At 54.0% G+C, this 17555-nt stretch overlaps 1 pseudogene; it reads right to left on the bottom strand.

Annotated features, from left to right (window-relative positions):
• Nucleotides 1-4713: 4713 nt before the first annotated feature.
• LOC115643405 lies at nucleotides 4714-13571 on the bottom strand (annotated as a pseudogene).
• Nucleotides 13572-17555: the final 3984 nt, after the last annotated feature.

Here is a 17555-nt window from a genome sequence, read left to right as displayed (position 1 = left end):
CATGCCCAGGCCTGACGAGCTCCTAGACAAGCTGGGAGGTGCTCTGTACCTCACCACCATGGATGTTACCAAAGGCTACTGGCAAGTGCCGCTGGACGCAGATGCCAGGCTGAAATCGGCCTTTATCACCCCTCTGGGGCTCTATGAGTTTCTGACCCTGCCCTTCGGCCTCAAGGGAGCGCCGGCCACCTTCCAGCGCCTGGTGGATCAGCTACTGAGGGGGATGGAGAGTTTTGCCGCGGCGTATATTGACGACATCTGCGTCTTCAGCCAGACCTGGGAGGACCACATGTCCCAGGTTAAACAAGTCCTGGACCGACTCCGAAAGGCTGGGTTAACAGTAAAGGCGGAGAAGTGCAAGGTGGGGATGGCTGAAGTATCTTACCTGGGCCATCGGGCGGGGAGCGGCTGCCTGAAGCCGGAACCAGCCAAGGTGGAGGTGATCAGAGACTGGCCTGCTCCCCAAACCAAAAAGCAGGTCCAGGCCTTTATTGGGATGGCGGGGTACTATCGAAGGTTCGTGCCCCACTTTAGTGCCATAGCTGGCCCCCTCACTGAACTGTGCAAGAAGGGGAAGCCAGACAAGGTGGTCTGGACTGAGCAGTGCCAGGAGGCTTTCCGGGCGCTGAAGGAGGCTCTGATCAGTGGCCCAGTTCTGGCAAACCCAGACTTTAACAAGCCCTTTATGGTGTTCACTGATGCCTCTGACACGGGACTGGGGGCGGTGTTAATGCAGGAGGATGAAAAGGGGGAGAGACACCCCATCGTGTACCTGAGTAAGAAGTTGCTACCCCGGGAGCAGAATTACGCAGCCATCGAGAAGGAATGCCTGGCCATGGTGTGGGCCCTTAAGAAGCTAGAGCCATATCTCTTTGGGCGACACTTCACCGTGTACACCGACCACTCTCCCCTGACCTGGCTGCACCAGATGAAAGGAGCCAACGCCAAGCTCCTGAGGTGGAGCCTGCTCCTGCAGGACTATGACATGGACGTGGTCCATGTAAAGGGATGTGCCAATCTGACAGCGGATGCGTTGTCCCGGAGAGGGGGCCCTGAACTTCCCCAGGTCACTGGGCAGAGTGACCCTGCTCAGTTCAGTCTCGAAGGGGGGAGAGATGTGATGCAGTAGGGACTGTCTGTGTGGGGAGTGGGAGAGCAGGGAAGGACTTTAGGGGATGGACGATGCCAGGGCCTGTAACCTGAGCTAGGTAAGGGAGGGGAAAGGTCAACACCTTTGCCCAGGAAGGGGACAAAGGAAGGGAGTGGCAGGAGGGAAGCAGTTTGAGTTTGGGCTTGGGGCTGTGTGGGCGGAATTCAGGGTATCCTAGCTAGGATCCAAGCACCCTGAAAGCCCAGAAGGACTCGGTGGAGGGGTCCTGACTCTGCCTGCAAGCTCTGCTGTAACCTGCATTCCCGTTGTCCAATAAACCTTCTGTTTTACTGGCTGGCTGAGAGTCACCGTGGGTCCCAGGAAGAGGGGTGCAGGGCCGGACTCCCCCACACTCCGTGACAGCGATGACTCGCTTGTAGATGTCAGATCTTGGACACCCCATAGTGCTGGATATTACCCCTTGGTGGCCAGCGGGGGGTGGATGAAGCATAGGGCACTTTGTCAGGTCTGGTTGCATGATATGGCCAGAGGCCAGTAGCCAGCGCAGCCCAGCTCGCCTAACAAGCGAAGGCAACCTCAGGCTCCTGTGGCTAATCAGAACGGGGCATTCTCTTTCTGAGGTCACCGGCATCACCCATGGGGTCTCATTAGGACCCCTTTATGCAAATAAAAGACCTCCTAACTCCCATAATTTTGGGCTCAGAAAGCCCTTGGATCCAAAAATATATGCAGTCCCCAGGTCCGTAGGTATCTGGGACAATGGAGGTCTTGGGTCAGCCCCAGACAACATTTGATCCAGCCTGCAAAAGTCCTGGCCTTATTTTAAATGATTTTTAAAAATGCAAAGCCAGCAAGAAGTTGGAACTGAAAAGGAAAAACCCAGTTCTGCATTCCCAGAGCCAGGGCCATAGAGGGACAGGTCCTCAGTCTTCTGCTGATCCTGCTCCACAGAGAGACGCTCACATATTTAAGAATTTTAAGATGTTAAAATTAAAAAAAAGAAAACAGTACAGAGTTTAAGCATAAACAGTTTCTGGTTATCAGGGAATAACATACAGATTATCAAGGGGTGCAAAGTTTGGTTTAAGATCGGGTAGCATAAGGAATACATGATATGCAATATCCTCAATTGGGGGTAAATGGTTAATGGGTCAAAAAGTGCAGACATTGAGATATGAGTGTATGTTGTTCACATAATGGCTATGTTCGGGTGTGGAGTATAATGAGTGGATAGAATGATGAGGATGGATTGACCCTCATTGGTGAGATTTAAGGTTCAGTGAGTTTATGGTTCCAGTTCATATGGTCCAATGGAGAAAGTCTCTTGGTCCCTTTCTCGTAGTCATGCACAATGTCGCTCCGGTTCACGCCTCCTGGTCAGGGCTGGCGCTTCCATTAGGCGACCCTAGGCAGTTGCCTAGGGTGCCAGGATTTGGGGGGAGGCATTTTGTGTGCTCCCCACAGGGCGCACGGGAGCTTCCGGTTCCGTTCCTGTCGCGGCGCCGAAGAAAGACCTTCTGCCGACGTGCTGTGGGAAACAGCGGCAGGCAATTGAGCAGCTCAATGACTGCTGCTGTCGCCTGCGGCATTCTGGCAGAGGGTCCTTCTTCGGTGGTGCAATGGGAGTGGAACCGGAAGCTTCCGCGCGCCCCGTGGGAAGCGCACAAAATGCCGCCCCCTGAATTCTGCCCAGGGCGCCAGAAACTTTGGCGCCACTCCTGCTCCTGTCGATGGCCAGTGATGTGCTCGATGTAGATGTCCCTGGACCATCAGATGGTGTCTGAGACCATGAGGGACCGCATGAGCCATGCTTAGCGTCGACCGATCCCACAGGTCTGCAGCACACACTCATTGCAGGGGTCCCAGGCACCCAGGGCTCCGACGATCAGGGTGTCCATCTGCACCTCGTAGCCCTTCGTTCAGCCGGGGGGGGGTGTACTTTTCCAGCTTACGAGCTCGGGCTTCGATTACACACGTGCTGAGATTCTGACACGCAGCAGCTCAGCTGTGTGCTGAATTTGCGGTGGTTTGACACACAACATTCAGGGCAAAGCTCGGACCTGAGCACGACCAGAGCACAGTCTTTTCCTCTGAAAATCACCATTTTGGGATTCGCTTTTTCCAAGCAGGCCCATTTGTCTCTCAGATGTGGGTTGGGTAGCCCATAATTCCTCGCTGTGGGGCTCCTCCGCCCCGTCTTTGTCTGCTCGTCAGACTCTGTACAGATTCCTGCTGCTGGACAAGAGGAACTGCCCCGTCCCTGGCACCGGAGGCATGGCCCCCGCAGAGATGGGAGTGTTAGGAGCCTTATTCCTTCACTCGCTTACTTCCCTGGTCCTTCTCACATGAACAGAGTGCAACAATACCCGAAGTCCGAAGGTGCAAACAATTTGATGCTTATTGGGGTGAACTGAGAGCAAGTATGATTCCAGTTTCCTTCCTCAGTGTCCCCCCTTCCCAGCTCTGCCACCACAGAGCCTGGCCTGTGTCACTGTTCCCATCCCCCCCCCCCTTAGTGAAACATGATTCCAATTCTCCCACCCCCATTCCTATTCCCCCCTTACTTCCTGATTTTCTATATAGTCTGCAGTCAAAATTGAGTTCTGCTTAGCTAGACCGTAACCAATCATTCTACTGACATTTAACTAACCAATCCTAACACACTGTAACGTGGTTATTTATCCAATTATATCCCACGACCTTAATTGGTTTACACCCAACAAAATTAGTTATACAGCAGACAGAAACAGTCACAGAACCAGACAGAGATTATACAGCCACACAATAGGGAAATGGGGACTATGGTGATAGAACAACACAGAACTGAGGATTTCACACCCCAGCTATTGATAAGTGAGTTCTTGCCAGACAGGCTGCTATCAAACCAAGTTTCCTTTTACATCTTCTAGGCTCTTCCCTGTCTCTGGAGGTGACAGGAATATCAGGACAGGATTGTTTTCCTAATAGCCAATGGTGCTTTATTTCAATGTGACTGGTTTGGAATGTGAGGATGTGACCTGACACTTCCCAGCTTATGGCTGCCCCTGCTGCTTAGCCCAAAGATCTTAGCCTAAGAACAGGGTGTTACACTGTCACACTGAGAAAAGGCCCTAAACAGGCAGACAGTGATTCTAATTCTTTCTTTTATACCTCTGCAACTAGCTAAGTGATAAACATACACCTGAATTCTTAAAGTATAGGCCTTTGCAGACAGGCCTGAATATCTATATCCTAACAAGACCAGGAGGACTTGTAGCACCTTAGAGACTAACAAATTTATTTGAGCATAAGCTTTCGGGGGCTACAGCCTACTTCATCGGATGCAACGGACCACTGCGTCCGAAGAAGTGAGCTGTAGCCCATGAAAGCTTATGCTCAAATAAATGTGTTAGTCTCCAAGGTGCCACAAGTCCTCCTGTTCTTTTTGCGGATGCAGATAAACACGGCTGCTATTCCGAAACCTATATCCTAACAGCAGCAGAGAGTCCTGTGGCACCTTATAGACTAACAGACGTATTGGAGCATGAGCTTTTGTGGGTGATGCATCTGAGGAAGTGGGTATTCACCCACGAAAGCTCATGCTCCAAAACGTCTGTTAGTCTATAAGGTGCCACAGGACTCTCTGCTGCTTTTACAGATCCAGACTAACACGGCTCCCCCTCTGATACTATATCCTAACAGGGAGACTGGAGCGAGTCGGCCCTTTGGGGAGAAGTTGAGGCAAAGTTCCAGCTGCAGAAGCAGAGACGCAAATGCTGCAATATGAAAGCCTAAGGCCCAACACAGAGAGACGAAACTGCTCTAATGACCACAGCAGAAATCGTCAGAGGACAGAGATCGCCCAGCCAGCGGGGTCAGCAGCTGGGTAGGGTCACTGCCCTTAGCACTGGGGTCCCACGCTCCGGGGGTCTGTTCCTGATGACGAGCTGGAGGCAGAATCTTCCCCGCTCTTTGCTGTGGAGAGAGGAAAATCGTTCAGAAGAAATGTTAGCTGTGGGGGTCCCAGCTAAGGAAGGGGGATGGGAATTCAGCTCTGGGCTTCCTCCACACTGCACCCCCCCACACTTCACGCTAACTCCTCTCTATGGAGCGACCTGCCCCAGGCTGGGAATGGACACGGGTTCAAATCCCAAACGCAGCATGTGACCCCAGTCATACCCGCCCTCAACAGACACAGCCGGGCTCTGGCTTTTCCCTCACACTCGGAAGCTCCCGGACGGCTGGTCTGGCTGGCAACGGGCCGTTGGAGTGACGCCTGTGACTCACGCAGACCAGCCCCATCAGTCCCCACATCCCTTCTCCCCTCATGGGGACCCCCTCACACCCATAATGCACTGGGGCACCGCACCCTGCATTTACTCACTGGCTGCCGGAGTGTAGCCGGGTTTCACGGGACCTGAAACACAAGCAGAGAATGAGGGTCCGTGCAGGGGAGCAGGGAAATCCCTCCCCCTGGTGACCCCAACCTCCTCTCCCCTCTGATACAGTGCTCCCCGCGACCTCGACTGTACCTCGCCCAGGCCAGCCCCACCCCAGTGCCCCTCACAACAGGCACAAGGCACCCAGCCAACAACAGAGCCCACTCTGTCCCCAGCAGGGCCCGGTTACAGTGATCAGCCCTGCCCCATGGCCCTGCCCCATCTCTCCTTGGGGGGCAGTGGGAGGAGCCATTCCTCCCTGGGCTGGCTGGGCTGCCCCATGCCCCAGACCTCCCCACATCCCAACCCCACGGGAACCAGCTTTTACCTGCTGATTTTCTCCTCCACAGGACGAAGCCGGCCCCTACGGCTCCAGTCAGAACTAGCACGGCCAGGACGATGGCGGCCAGGATCCCGGGGGGCAGGGGGCCCTTCTTCCCAGGGGCTGTGGGATGGAGAAGGGCCAGGTCACCGAGGGGAGCAGCCGCTGGGGCATCCTCCTGGGGCAGCCACAGGCCTTTGCCTCGAACGTCTCCCCGAGGGCGTCTGCAGAGACCTGGCCCCAGGGGAGGGGAAAGGCTGAGCTGGGAGGGGGACGGGGATGGGCACAGAGGGCCGGTGCTCTGCTGGGCACTGCCAGACATGCGGCAAATGTAGCAACCAGGCCCCTCCCTCATAATATCATCAGTCTGTGGAACTCACTGCCACAGGATATCACCACAGCCAGGAACTTAATGAGATAATCTGAAGCATCAGCCATTTTTGTGGGTCACATGAACACTCAGAGCTAAATGAGTTCACACTGACAGTGGGCAGGGATATTGACCTTCCTGTGGCCCAGCCTCACCCCCATCTCTGTAATTCCCATGGGGCTGTGCCCTGCCATTCACCCCCCCTTACCCCAGACGAGCGTGGGCTCCCCCAGGCTGCTGTGCTCCACCCGGCAGGCGTAGCGGTGCCTGTCCTCCTGCTGTGGGGAGATCTCCAGGGACGACTGCATGTAGTAGGTGCTGTCGGCATTGGACAGGATCCCACTGGAGTCCTTCTCCGCCAGGATGTCTTCTCCGTCCCGCACCCAGGAGACGTGGATGGGACGCGGGTAAAAGCCCCTGGCACAGCAGGAGAGGGTGACAGAGCCGTCGGGAGTGTCTCTGCGGGAAACTGAGACCTCAGGGGACACTGGGGGGGACACACAGTGCATGAGGCACATGCCAGGGGCTGAGAGCATGTAACAGACAACAGGTAAGGCCCTGCGGTGTCTCACAGACTTTAAGCTCAGAAGGGACCATTGTGATCATCTAATCTGACCCCCCCTGCACATTGCAGGCCACAGCCCCTCACCCACCCACTCCTATAACAGACCCTGAACCTCTGGCTGGGTTACTGATGCCCTCAAACCATGGGTTAGAGAGGTCAAGTGACAGAAAATTTCTCTATTCACTCTAGTTTAAACCTGCAAGTGACCATGCTCCATGCTGAAGAGGAAGCAAAAACCCCCCAGGGTCTCTGCCAATGCAACCCAAGGGGAAATTCCTTCTCCTCCCCAAATCTGGTGATTGGTTAGATGGTAGACCCTGAGCATGTGGGTGAGACCCACCAGCCAGACTCCTGGGAGAGAATTCCCTGTAGTAACTCAGAGGCCTCCCCAGCTAGTGCCCCATCACTGGCTGATGGGGATTTTTGCTATTAGCAGTTGCCGATGGGCCACGTGCCCCCGTAGGCAGTCGCATCATCCGATCCCCTTCATAAACTCACCAAGCTCAGTCCTGCTCCCCTTGGGGGCTGCTCCAGAACTTCACTCCTCTGGTGGTCAGAAACCTTCACCTAATTACAAGCCCAAACTTGTTGATGGCCAGTTTGTATCCATTTGTTCTTGTGCCCACATTGGCACTTAACTTAAATCTCTCCCTCAGCCTTTGTTAAATCAGCTCTCCCTTCAGCCTGTGTTTGGTCAGGCTAAACAAGCCAAGCCCTTTGAGTCTTCTCTCGTAAGCCGCGTTTTCCATTCCTCTGATCACACTAGCAGCCCTTCTCTGTTCCAGTTTGAATTTGAGTAGTCAGGTGTCTGAGAGACCTGGTCTGCACTTGTTTACACTGATTTGTAAATGGAGCAAGTTAATCTGGTGTAAAGCCCCTCTGCAGACTCACTCAAAGGGCTCACACTGGTATAACTGAACTGGGTAGTTGCCAGAACAGGCCTGGGCCCGGTTCTCCTTGGCGGCGTGCTATCCCATGCTATAACATGGGTACGCCCAGGCAGGTTGTCACTGGGCCACCCAAACACATATGTGCGATTTAGGGGCTAACGGCCAGATTTCCAAACGCCCCTTGGTGCCTAACCCCGGTGATTTCATGGGGAGCCAGGCGCCTCCGTTCAGAAATCCCAGCTGGCCCCTGTCTGCATTGTCAGCCGCTTAAATCCCTTTGTCGCATGGTCCCGAGTTCCTGTCCCCATCCATGTCTCTGCCCTTGACTGCAGATGTGCCAGCGCTGGGTGCAAGAACCTCAAAACAAGTTTTTTCTTTGTACAAAGACAGCATGCATCCCCCTCCCCCCACCTTCACACTCACAAGGGGCTGGGCCTTTTCCAGACTGAACTTAGCAAAATTAATCAACTCACAGCCCAGAGCTGGGACGTTTCAGCCTGAAAAGGGAAGCCTGAGGCAGCTGGAAGCCAACTGAAAAGGCAGAATGGAGATGCCCAGGCAGTCAGAACTGGCTAATAACCCATCTGCTAATAGCAGCCTGTAGCTCTCGTCTAGCGCTTGTCATCGGTCGATCTCAAAGCGCTTTACAAAGGAGTCATTGTCCTAATTATGCAGATGGGGAAATTGAGGCACAGAGAGGGGGCATGACTGGACCCATGCCATGGAGGAGGCCAGTGGCAGCGCCGGGATTAAAACCCAGGTGTCCTGAGCCCCGGCCCAGTGCACTATCCACGAGGCCACACCACCCCTTCTGGACATGCCCATGTCCCACTGGTGTCACTGCACCTCTTCACCCATGCCCCATGACAGCTCCCTGCTGCGCACTCACCCTGCTGCTCCAGCACCGCCCTTCCCCACTGCATCAGGCTCCGCAGGGTCCCCAGGCACTCGGACTGCAGGTACTGCTGGACAAACGGAGTCCAAGTCTTTCCGGTCTCCCAGCTCTGCTTCTGGGCGAAGGCCGGCTGCACGGCCGCGACCCACGTCCCCGTCTGGTTGTCAAAACTGATGAAGTCCTCCCCGTCGTAGGCGTACTGGAACCTTGGGTCCACAGGTGCCAGGTCGCTCAGGGCACAGCCCACGTGAACCTGCTCGGTGTGAACCCCTGTGCAGGAGGGAGAGAGCTCAGACCCTGCACTGAGAGCTGGGAAATGTGTCTGCAGGCGGGTGGGGTCAGAGGACACTTGGCCGGACGGTGACACCAGCACTTTACCGTCTCTGACTGTGCAGCTGGCCTCATGCTGAGCTAGCGAACAATCCCAGAGGATGCTGAGGGGCAGGAGGGGTCAGAGCAGACCCACGGGGAGGATTGAGGGGTTAGAGTCCTGCCAGACAGTTACTGGGCTCCTGGCGTCTCTCCAGTGGTGAGCATGAGAGTTGCCATACTTGGCATGACCAAGGTCTGACAGTGACCAATACGAGAGATTCAAGGGGAGTGCACAGAACAGGACAATTTGAAGTGACCCACCCGTCTTCCCCTCCCGGGTTCTGGCAGGTGGAGGTTTAGGGACACCCAGAGCATGGGGTTGTGTCCTGGACCATCCTGGCTAACAGCCATTGCTGGACCTGTCCTCCAGGAACTGATGTAGTTTTTTTTTAACCCAGTTATACTTTTGGTCTTCACAACATCCCCTGCCACGTTCCACAGGGCGACTGCGCGTAGCGTGAAGAAGTATTTACAAACGAAAGGAACAGACCTGCTGCCTATTCATTTCATCAGGTGACCCCGGGTTTATTATTGTGGGAAAGTGTAAAGAACACTTCCTATCCCCTTTCTCCACCCCAGTCATCATTTCATAGACCGGGGGAGGGGGGGCCAAAATGAGCCTGAGAAGGAGCCAGAATTTACCAATGGACATTGCCAAAGAGCCACAGTAACACACCAGCAGCCCCCCCATCCGCTCCCCCGCCCCGCCCCCAGCGCCTCCCGCCCACCGGCAGCCTCCCGGATCAGCACCTCCCCATCAGCTGTATCATGGTGTGCAGAAGGCTCAAGTGGTGGGGGGGACAGGGAGGAGCGAGGGCAGGGCAGGCTCGGGGGAGGGGGTGGAGTGGGGGCAGGGCCAGTGGCAGAGCCAGGGGCTGAGCAGTGAGCACCCCCACACACTGGAAAGTTGGCACCTGTAGCTCCAGCCCCCGAGTCGGTGCCTGTACAAGGAGTCTCATGTTAACTTCTGAAGAGCCGCACGTGGCTCCAGAGCCACAGGTTGGCCACCCCTGTTATAGACTCTGTCATATCCCCCCTTAGTCGTCTCTTTCCTCAGCTCAACAGCCCTCATCTTTTTTGTCTCTCCTCACATAGCAGCCGTTCCATGCCCATGATCATCTTTGTTACCCTTTTCTCTGACCCTCTCCCAGTTCTACTCTGGCCTTTTGGAGAAGGGGTGACCAGACCTGCACACAGTATTCAAGGTGTGGGAGCACCATGGATTTATATAGCGGCAATATGATGTTCTCTCTCGTATTTTCTGTCCCTTTCCTAACGGTTCCTGACGTTCTGTTAGCCTTCGGAAGGGCTGTTTCTGCAGAATTGTTATTTTTCATGAGAAAAATTCAATTTGACCAGAAAACATTGATTTTCTGTTGGGGAAATTGAAAGGGAAGATCCCAGGGCTGCCCGGCTCCCTGCCTGGGATTCTCCTGAGATGGAATTTCTGAAAAGTTTCCTTCCCATGGAAACCTCCCATTTCCAACTTCCCTTCTGATCGGGAATGAAACCACTTCCAGGAATAACACATTTTCTGTGGGAAGTAAACTCCATTTTCCAGCCAGCTCTGGTTTGGGCAGCACCTAGCACAGCGAGGCCCCGATCCCCAGGGGGAGTGATTCTGAGCAGGCAGCTCTCGCGTGTCCATGAATAACAACAACTCTCAGACACTCACCACCCATCTGGTTGTGCAGCTACATCCACCACCTGGTATCGCCTTTAGCGCCCTCCTCATACCTCCAGAAATCCCGGGTCTTTTCCTGGAGATACTCAGCGCCCACGGCCTGCTCTGCCCACGTCTGGGTGGGTCTGACCTCTCGCGTGTCACTGCTGTAGTACGCGATCTGAACGTCATCCAGCTTGGAGATCATGAAGTAGTGATGACTCCCATCTTCCTGGGTGACGGCTGTGACTAGCACGGCCAGGCTGTGGAGCCCTAAAACAACAGGAGCGAGGTTGAGTTAACCACTGACTTCTTCCTTTGCTCAGGGGACACCAGGGTCACCCAGTGGGGCCCAGCAGTGATGGAGTGAGAATGTTCTTAATGTTTTCTCTGAATCGCAGGAAGTGGGGGAGTGCAGGGCCTTGACTCCCCCACACTCCGTGACACCTCCCACTCCCAGCCATGTCCCCCTTCCCTCAGCCCCATCCTGGGCGAGGGACAAGCTGGGATCCATCAGTGACTCACACTGCACGGAGCTGAGGGGGACTCAGGAAGGACGATCTCAGCCTGCACCTCTGAAAGCTGGCGGCTTGTTTGGGGGAAGGGGCAGATATTGGTGGTGGGGGCAGCTCCCCCCAAACAACTGCCCCCCCGGGCAAATGCCCTCAGGCTGGGAGGGGTGGATGTGCAAAGTGCTTGCAGCGGAATCTGGAGTGTTTGTGGCGTGTGTGCATTTCTGGAGTGTTGGTGAGCATGTGGGGTGTGTGCGTGTGAGGTGTGTGCGTGTGGTCTGTCTGTGTATACATGTGTGCTGGGGGTGTTTGCATGCGGGGTGTGTAAGGCACTTTGTTTTCAGTTCTAACTGACTTTTTATTGAAAAATTTCCGGGTTTGACAGAAGCCATTAATTGGTGTTTACTCATTTTTCACCCCAATTTTGGCTCACTCGGCACAGGGAAATACTGATTGTGGTAAGAAAATCCAACCCGTGACAGCCGGTCGATGTGTTTGTGTGAACAATAAATTAGTCTAAGTGCCTGTTAACGAAAGGCAATGGAGAGGAAGTCTCACACACACACACACACACACACACACACACACACACACACACACACACACACACACACACACACACACACACACACACACACACACACACACACACACACACACACACACAGTTGCTGAAATAAATGACAACGTTAAACTGCTTTCACTTTCAATACTCATACTTTCCCCTTTGCTGCTTTTTTTCTGTCCTCCCATCCCCCAGTATTAACTCTGAGATTGCTCCAGAAAACAGGACAGTTAATATCTAGTGCTGGTTTTCACCCACTTTTTACAAGTTCTGTGATTAGCACTGACAAATTCCCAGAAAAATTTAAACAAAAGAAAATCTAAAAACAAAGGACCTGGCACGTGTGGGGTGCATGTGGGTGTGCAGAGGTGACGAGTTGGGGGGACCACACAGGGTCACACGCCTTCCAGATTTCTGCCAGGGTTTATGTGCCCAGCCCTGAACCCCATTGCATAGCACCAGAACCTTTAAATTGTGCCCCCCCCATCAACAGTTACATGCCATGGCTGGTGGGGTTCACACACCCCTTCCTAGGAACTAAACAGGTCAGTCCTGCCAGGATGTGAGCTTCTCAGGGCCCCCCTCACTTTCTGTGCCACAGGCAGGGAGAACAAGCCCCCCACCCTGCAGGGAAAGCAGCCCCCAGTTTCCCTGAGGGTGTCTGCCTCGCAGCATGGCCTGGGGTGGTGGAATGGCTGGTGCAGACAGGCTGCAGGAGCAGGCAGGACTCTCCTTTGCTCCTGGAAATGTAAGCTGCTTCTTTTGTTTCCACCTTACCTGAGCCCAGCGCCCCTAGTCCCCCCAGCCCGGTTACTGCACAGCGGTGCCAGAGCCGGGGTACCAGGGGTAACTGGAGCTCACCCCCTTCTCATTGGGGACATGGGGTTTCGCTGAGGTTAGGTGACCCCCTGCTGTATTTACCCCGACACCACTGCCCATGGGGGTCACTGGGCCGGTCCCCCCCTGCTCCCGTAGCGCAGTTTGGCTCCTATCCCTGTGTCAGTCACCCTGGTTTGACATCACCCCTGGGAGTGGGGGGCAGTTCTTGGGCTGGCGTGTGGGGATTAATGGCAGAGCCCCCAAAGCAGGATGGGGGACGCGGCTCAGGCCCATGGAGGAGACGGAGCGGAGGGGCTGGAGGGTTGTAGATTTCAAGGTCAGAAGGGACATTCACATTCACTATCCGGACTAGGGCAGCGCCCAGGAGCCTCCATCGTGGCCCAGGACCGGGCTGCGCGGGTGCTGTACAAACCCAGAACAACCCAAGGAGCTCACACCCCCTCTGCGCCACTGTATGGCCACCCTGGGGTGCCCCCACCCCGCCCCCAGCTGGTAACTAGCCGGTTTAGTGCCGGGGGCCAGCAAGCACCTTTGTGCCCCCCCCCGGGGTTTTGTCATATTTCCACCCCTGCAGCTTTGTGCCCTGGGCGGCTGCCCCCCTCGCCCCGCCCTGCTTACAGCCTCAAGCCTGGGGTGTGAACTGCCCCAGTCGCCCCCCCCCCTTACGGGTAATCGGCACTAACCCGTCTGTCTGTCGGCGCCGCTGCCTTCAGCGCTGGGGGGCCGGAGAGCGGGATCCCCCTTTGCTCACGCCCCCAAGAACCTCCTGGGCCCCCCAGTTTGCCCCCCACGCGTGTCCCAGGGACCTGCCCGGCCTGTTCCGGTGACACCCCCGGCCGGGGCACCCAGCCCCCCCCGTACTCACCGCCCGCCGCGGCCGGAGCCAGGAGCGCCCCGCAGAGCGCCAGGAGCAGCCCCCAGGCCATGGGGCGGGGGGGGGGCAATAGGCGCCTGTGTGAGACAAAGCCCCGAATATCCGGACGTGGGGTCACCCCCCCGTGTCCCTTGCACTGACTAGCACCAGCGCTGCACTAGCACCGTCATAGCACTTTCACTTTCCAGTCTCTCGGCTGCCTGCGGCCGTCCAATCAGGACGCAGGCCGAGGCTGTTCGTCATCGGTATCCGGGCAGACCGGGCTGAGCAGGTCAAACATCCCCTGGCTGCGGGCCCGCGGGGATGCCCCAGCCTGGCCTGGGCCCGGGGTGCGAAGGGCTGAGTGGGGCGGGGGCTGCAGGGCCTGGGGGACCCCGGGGGGCTGGACCTGCTCTGGGGCAGGGCCCAAAGGGGCCAGGAGCGAATCCTGGCTGGGAAGGAGAAGGAGGTTTAGGACCCTCCCAGGGCTGAGGCTGGAGCAGCCCCCGCAGGATCTTGGGGGGGGGGAGGCACAAACCATCCCTCCATTCCCAGAGCGACTGGCCCCCGGGACTGTCTGGCGGCCCATGGGGTGGTGGGTCCAGGCTCTGGGGCTCGTGTCCTGGTTACAGCTCATGCTCCTGTTAGGGACTTTAACCCCGACGGCAAAGTTCGTTGTCTGACTGCGAGAGAGACAGGCAACACCAGCAAGGTCCGATCAAAAGCTCTTTATTGACAAGTGCACGCATCAATAGAGAGCAGCTCATCTCCAGAGAGAACCAGCCCCCTCAATAACTGATTTACATTTGCCCAGGTGGGCACATGAGTGAAAAAGATTGTGCAGAACATTCTTTCCACTGCCTCAGGATTGTCTCATAAGTGAGGCATAGTGCACTGCCAGTTAAACAAATCTGAAGTTGCAAACAGGGTACGGGTAAAACCATCTCATGTTCCCCAGCAACCAGTAGAACCAGATAAGTTCTCAGCGAGGCTTGTCATATCAGAGGTGTCTCAGAAACATTCTCCCTCATGGAGTTAAGTAACCTAGTGGGGGTCCACAAGGGCAAGGACGAGGGCTGCTGTAATATTGGGGGTGTTTGAAAAGCAGTCCCTGACCAAGTTTGCAAAAGGCTGGCTGGAGGCTGCACAGAGGGGGTGAGGCTGCCTGATTCTTCTGAAGATGAGGGACCATCACTCTGAGCTCCCCCTTGATTCTCCTCTGTCCCTGAACTGTCCCTAACCTGCTTTTGAATCTTTGCACTCCATCAGGTGGGGAAAAACAGGAACAAAATTGTCCTCCTCCCGGTGCAGCTCTGGGGCATATGGTGGGGGATTTTTTTTTTTTTTTTACAAGAGCTCTCCATACAAACAGCTTCAAAAGCTATCCATCCCTCCATGGGTTCATAATTATACCATACAAACAAGTAATCCATTTGTCCCGGCCTAAGATCAACCAAAATATCCCTTAAGGAGTTCATCCTATCTGTGGAAAAGGTTTCACCCTCCGGCCAGTCTCTAGTCGGGGACAAATGAAAGGTAAATGATGGCCATTGGATTTAACACAGATTTCTCATCTTAAATTTAATTAGACCAGCTGTCTCAGAAATTTCTTTCCAATCTCTAAGTATCAGAGACAACGGGGCGTCCCCCGGGCACTTATTGCCAACTTGTCCCATTTTAATGAAGGGACTCTAACCCCTCTTTCCCGGGTCGAGGTAAAGGGACTCTAACCCCCACCTCCCCGCGTCGAGCGCTTGCTTACCTCTCCAGGGACTCAAACACCTGGACTGGGACTCAAACCCAGGCTGGGACTCTAACCCAGACAACTTGGATCCTGCGCAAACCTGGACTGGGACTCTAACCCAGACCTGGACTGGGACTCTAACCCAGACCTAAGTTGTCAGGGACTCTAACCCCGACAACCTGGACCCTACTCAAAGGGTAGGTGGACGTTGCTGGATTTCTACGAGCTTCAGCTGGTTCACAGAACACGCCTTATCGCCAACGCAGAGATCAGATCACCAGGCAAGGCTCCTCTAAACTGGAGGATGCGCGCTGCGTTGCCTCAGGGTCCGATCCCCCGCCGGAGAGTCAGACGGGTCCCGGCGGAGTCGCCAAAGATGTCAGGGACTCTAACCCCAACGGCAAAGTTCGTTGTCTGACCGCAAGAGAGACAGGCAACACCAGCAAGGTCCGATCAAAAGCTCTTTATTGACAAGTGCACGCATCAATAGAGAGCAGCTCGTCTCCAGAGAGAACCAGCCCCCTCTTTACATCTTAGTATAAGCCTATATAGACAGTTCCATCGCGTCATAAATTATTTACTGGAGCAACCCACCCCCTTCTTTTGACAACTAGAAACTAGACACCTTTAGTATACATGCATGCCTAAAGATAGAGATGTAGGGGAGTTAAAAACAAACAAAGAACAAAACCAGGGAGTGAAAACAAGGAGGCTGGGAAACTAGGGCTCTTATCAGTTCTTCGAAGGAGCTGCCCGAACACAGCACATCTGGTACTATGCCAGGAATGCAGCTTCTCTTTAATCTCACTTTTTCCCAGCGCTTGTGAGACATGCTGCTGCTTCTCAGTGTTTTCCACTCAGGGATTACCCACAAACCTCTGTTAGCCTGACTTTGGTCAGGTTGGCATACCTGGTTTTGTCTGCTAGATCTTTATTCAGGCCTAACACTCCTAACGCTCATGCTTCAGGGCCTCAGCCAGCCACCCAGGGGTCAGGAAGGGATTCCCCCACCCCACAATAAAATAATGTGTTGTGGGGTTTGTTTGTGTTTTATCTCCTCCCTCTGCAGTGGCAGGGCTGGCCCCAGCTGCAGATGGGACCTGTGTGTGGAGGGGGGGTGCTGAGGGGGCACCCAGCATTATCTCACCCGTGCTGTAATTAAAAAAATAAAAAAATAAAAACCCAGGGCCCCTCTGGAGCAACACGAGGGGTGAGGTGCACAAAGAACCAATGTTAAAAACACTGAGCCTTAAGACGGCTCTGTGTAATCAAACTGTCACTTTAATTCGGATACATAAAACCTGTGTAAGCACAAAATAACACAGTTACACCTTATGTCAAAATTAATATGGCTAAAATAATGTTATAAAAGTTAAACTATGGAAGGAAGGTGCATATCCCAGGACACATGCAATGTATATTGGAGAGGGGGTAAAAGAAATGCAAACAAAACATGGTACTTAATTAAAATCCTATGAGGGCTCCAAAAGAAGCCACACTAGGCTGGGTTTTCTTTTTCAGATCTCGCTGTGTTTTAAAAGCAGGAGTTGAAAGTGAAAAGGGATCAGAACTCGCAGGGGCGGCTCTAGACATTTTGCCGCCCCAAGCAGAGCGGCACGCCTGTGGGAGGCCCACCGGAGCTGCCTGCTGCTCTCCCAGTGACCAGCAAAGCGCCCCCCGCAGTGTGCTGCCCCAAACACGCACTTGGCATGCTGGGGCCTGGAGCTGCGCCTGAGAACTCGGGTGGAAGTTGATTGTGGCCCTTTTCAGAGAGTCTCTGAGCTGCGGCTGGCCTTGGATCCAAAAGCATCTGTGTCAATGCAAATTACCTGATAAAAAACAAAACAGCCCATAAATGGCAGCATAAAGGAACTGCAGATAAAGGACAGACCTGGTCAGCAAACAAACTACCCAAAACAAAAAGTCTCAAATTCTGATCCTCCACAAAAAGATAAACCTAACAAAAAAATCCAGTAAAAGTTTTGTTAAATCCACTATTAGCAAAAATAAAAATTGGTATAAATTAAACTCAGCTAAATGTGTCTAAATTGGAACCTAAATGTTCACCCAACTCCCCTCCTATTATAACGGCCTAAATAAAAACACATCAACACCTCAATGGCTGAGCTAAGCAAAATGTAGTAAACACCATATTAAAAAATGGTTTTAAAACAAAAATTATAAATACTATAAACCTAAAGGTAATTAAAAATAAGTTAAGTTCCTTGTCACAATTGCAAAATAGTCTCATTCACAAGCAGGCAGATACTACTATAAACTGGGTACAAATCAGTCTAAAAAGCTAAAAGCCACATGGAATAGACTCATAGACTTTAAGGCCTTGTTGGTGTCACTCTGGCATAACCCTAGGTAACTCGGAAAGGTGATAGACCACAAGTGTCAATGAAGCCCTTCTGCTGTAGGCCTCAATGAAC

This window comes from Gopherus evgoodei, unplaced genomic scaffold (genome assembly GCF_007399415.2).
Source record: "Gopherus evgoodei ecotype Sinaloan lineage unplaced genomic scaffold, rGopEvg1_v1.p scaffold_58_arrow_ctg1, whole genome shotgun sequence".
In the NCBI taxonomy this organism is placed as follows: domain Eukaryota; kingdom Metazoa; phylum Chordata; order Testudines; family Testudinidae; genus Gopherus; species Gopherus evgoodei.
Note: the sequence above shows the minus strand (reverse complement) of the source record. Positions and strands in the feature narration are given on the sequence as shown.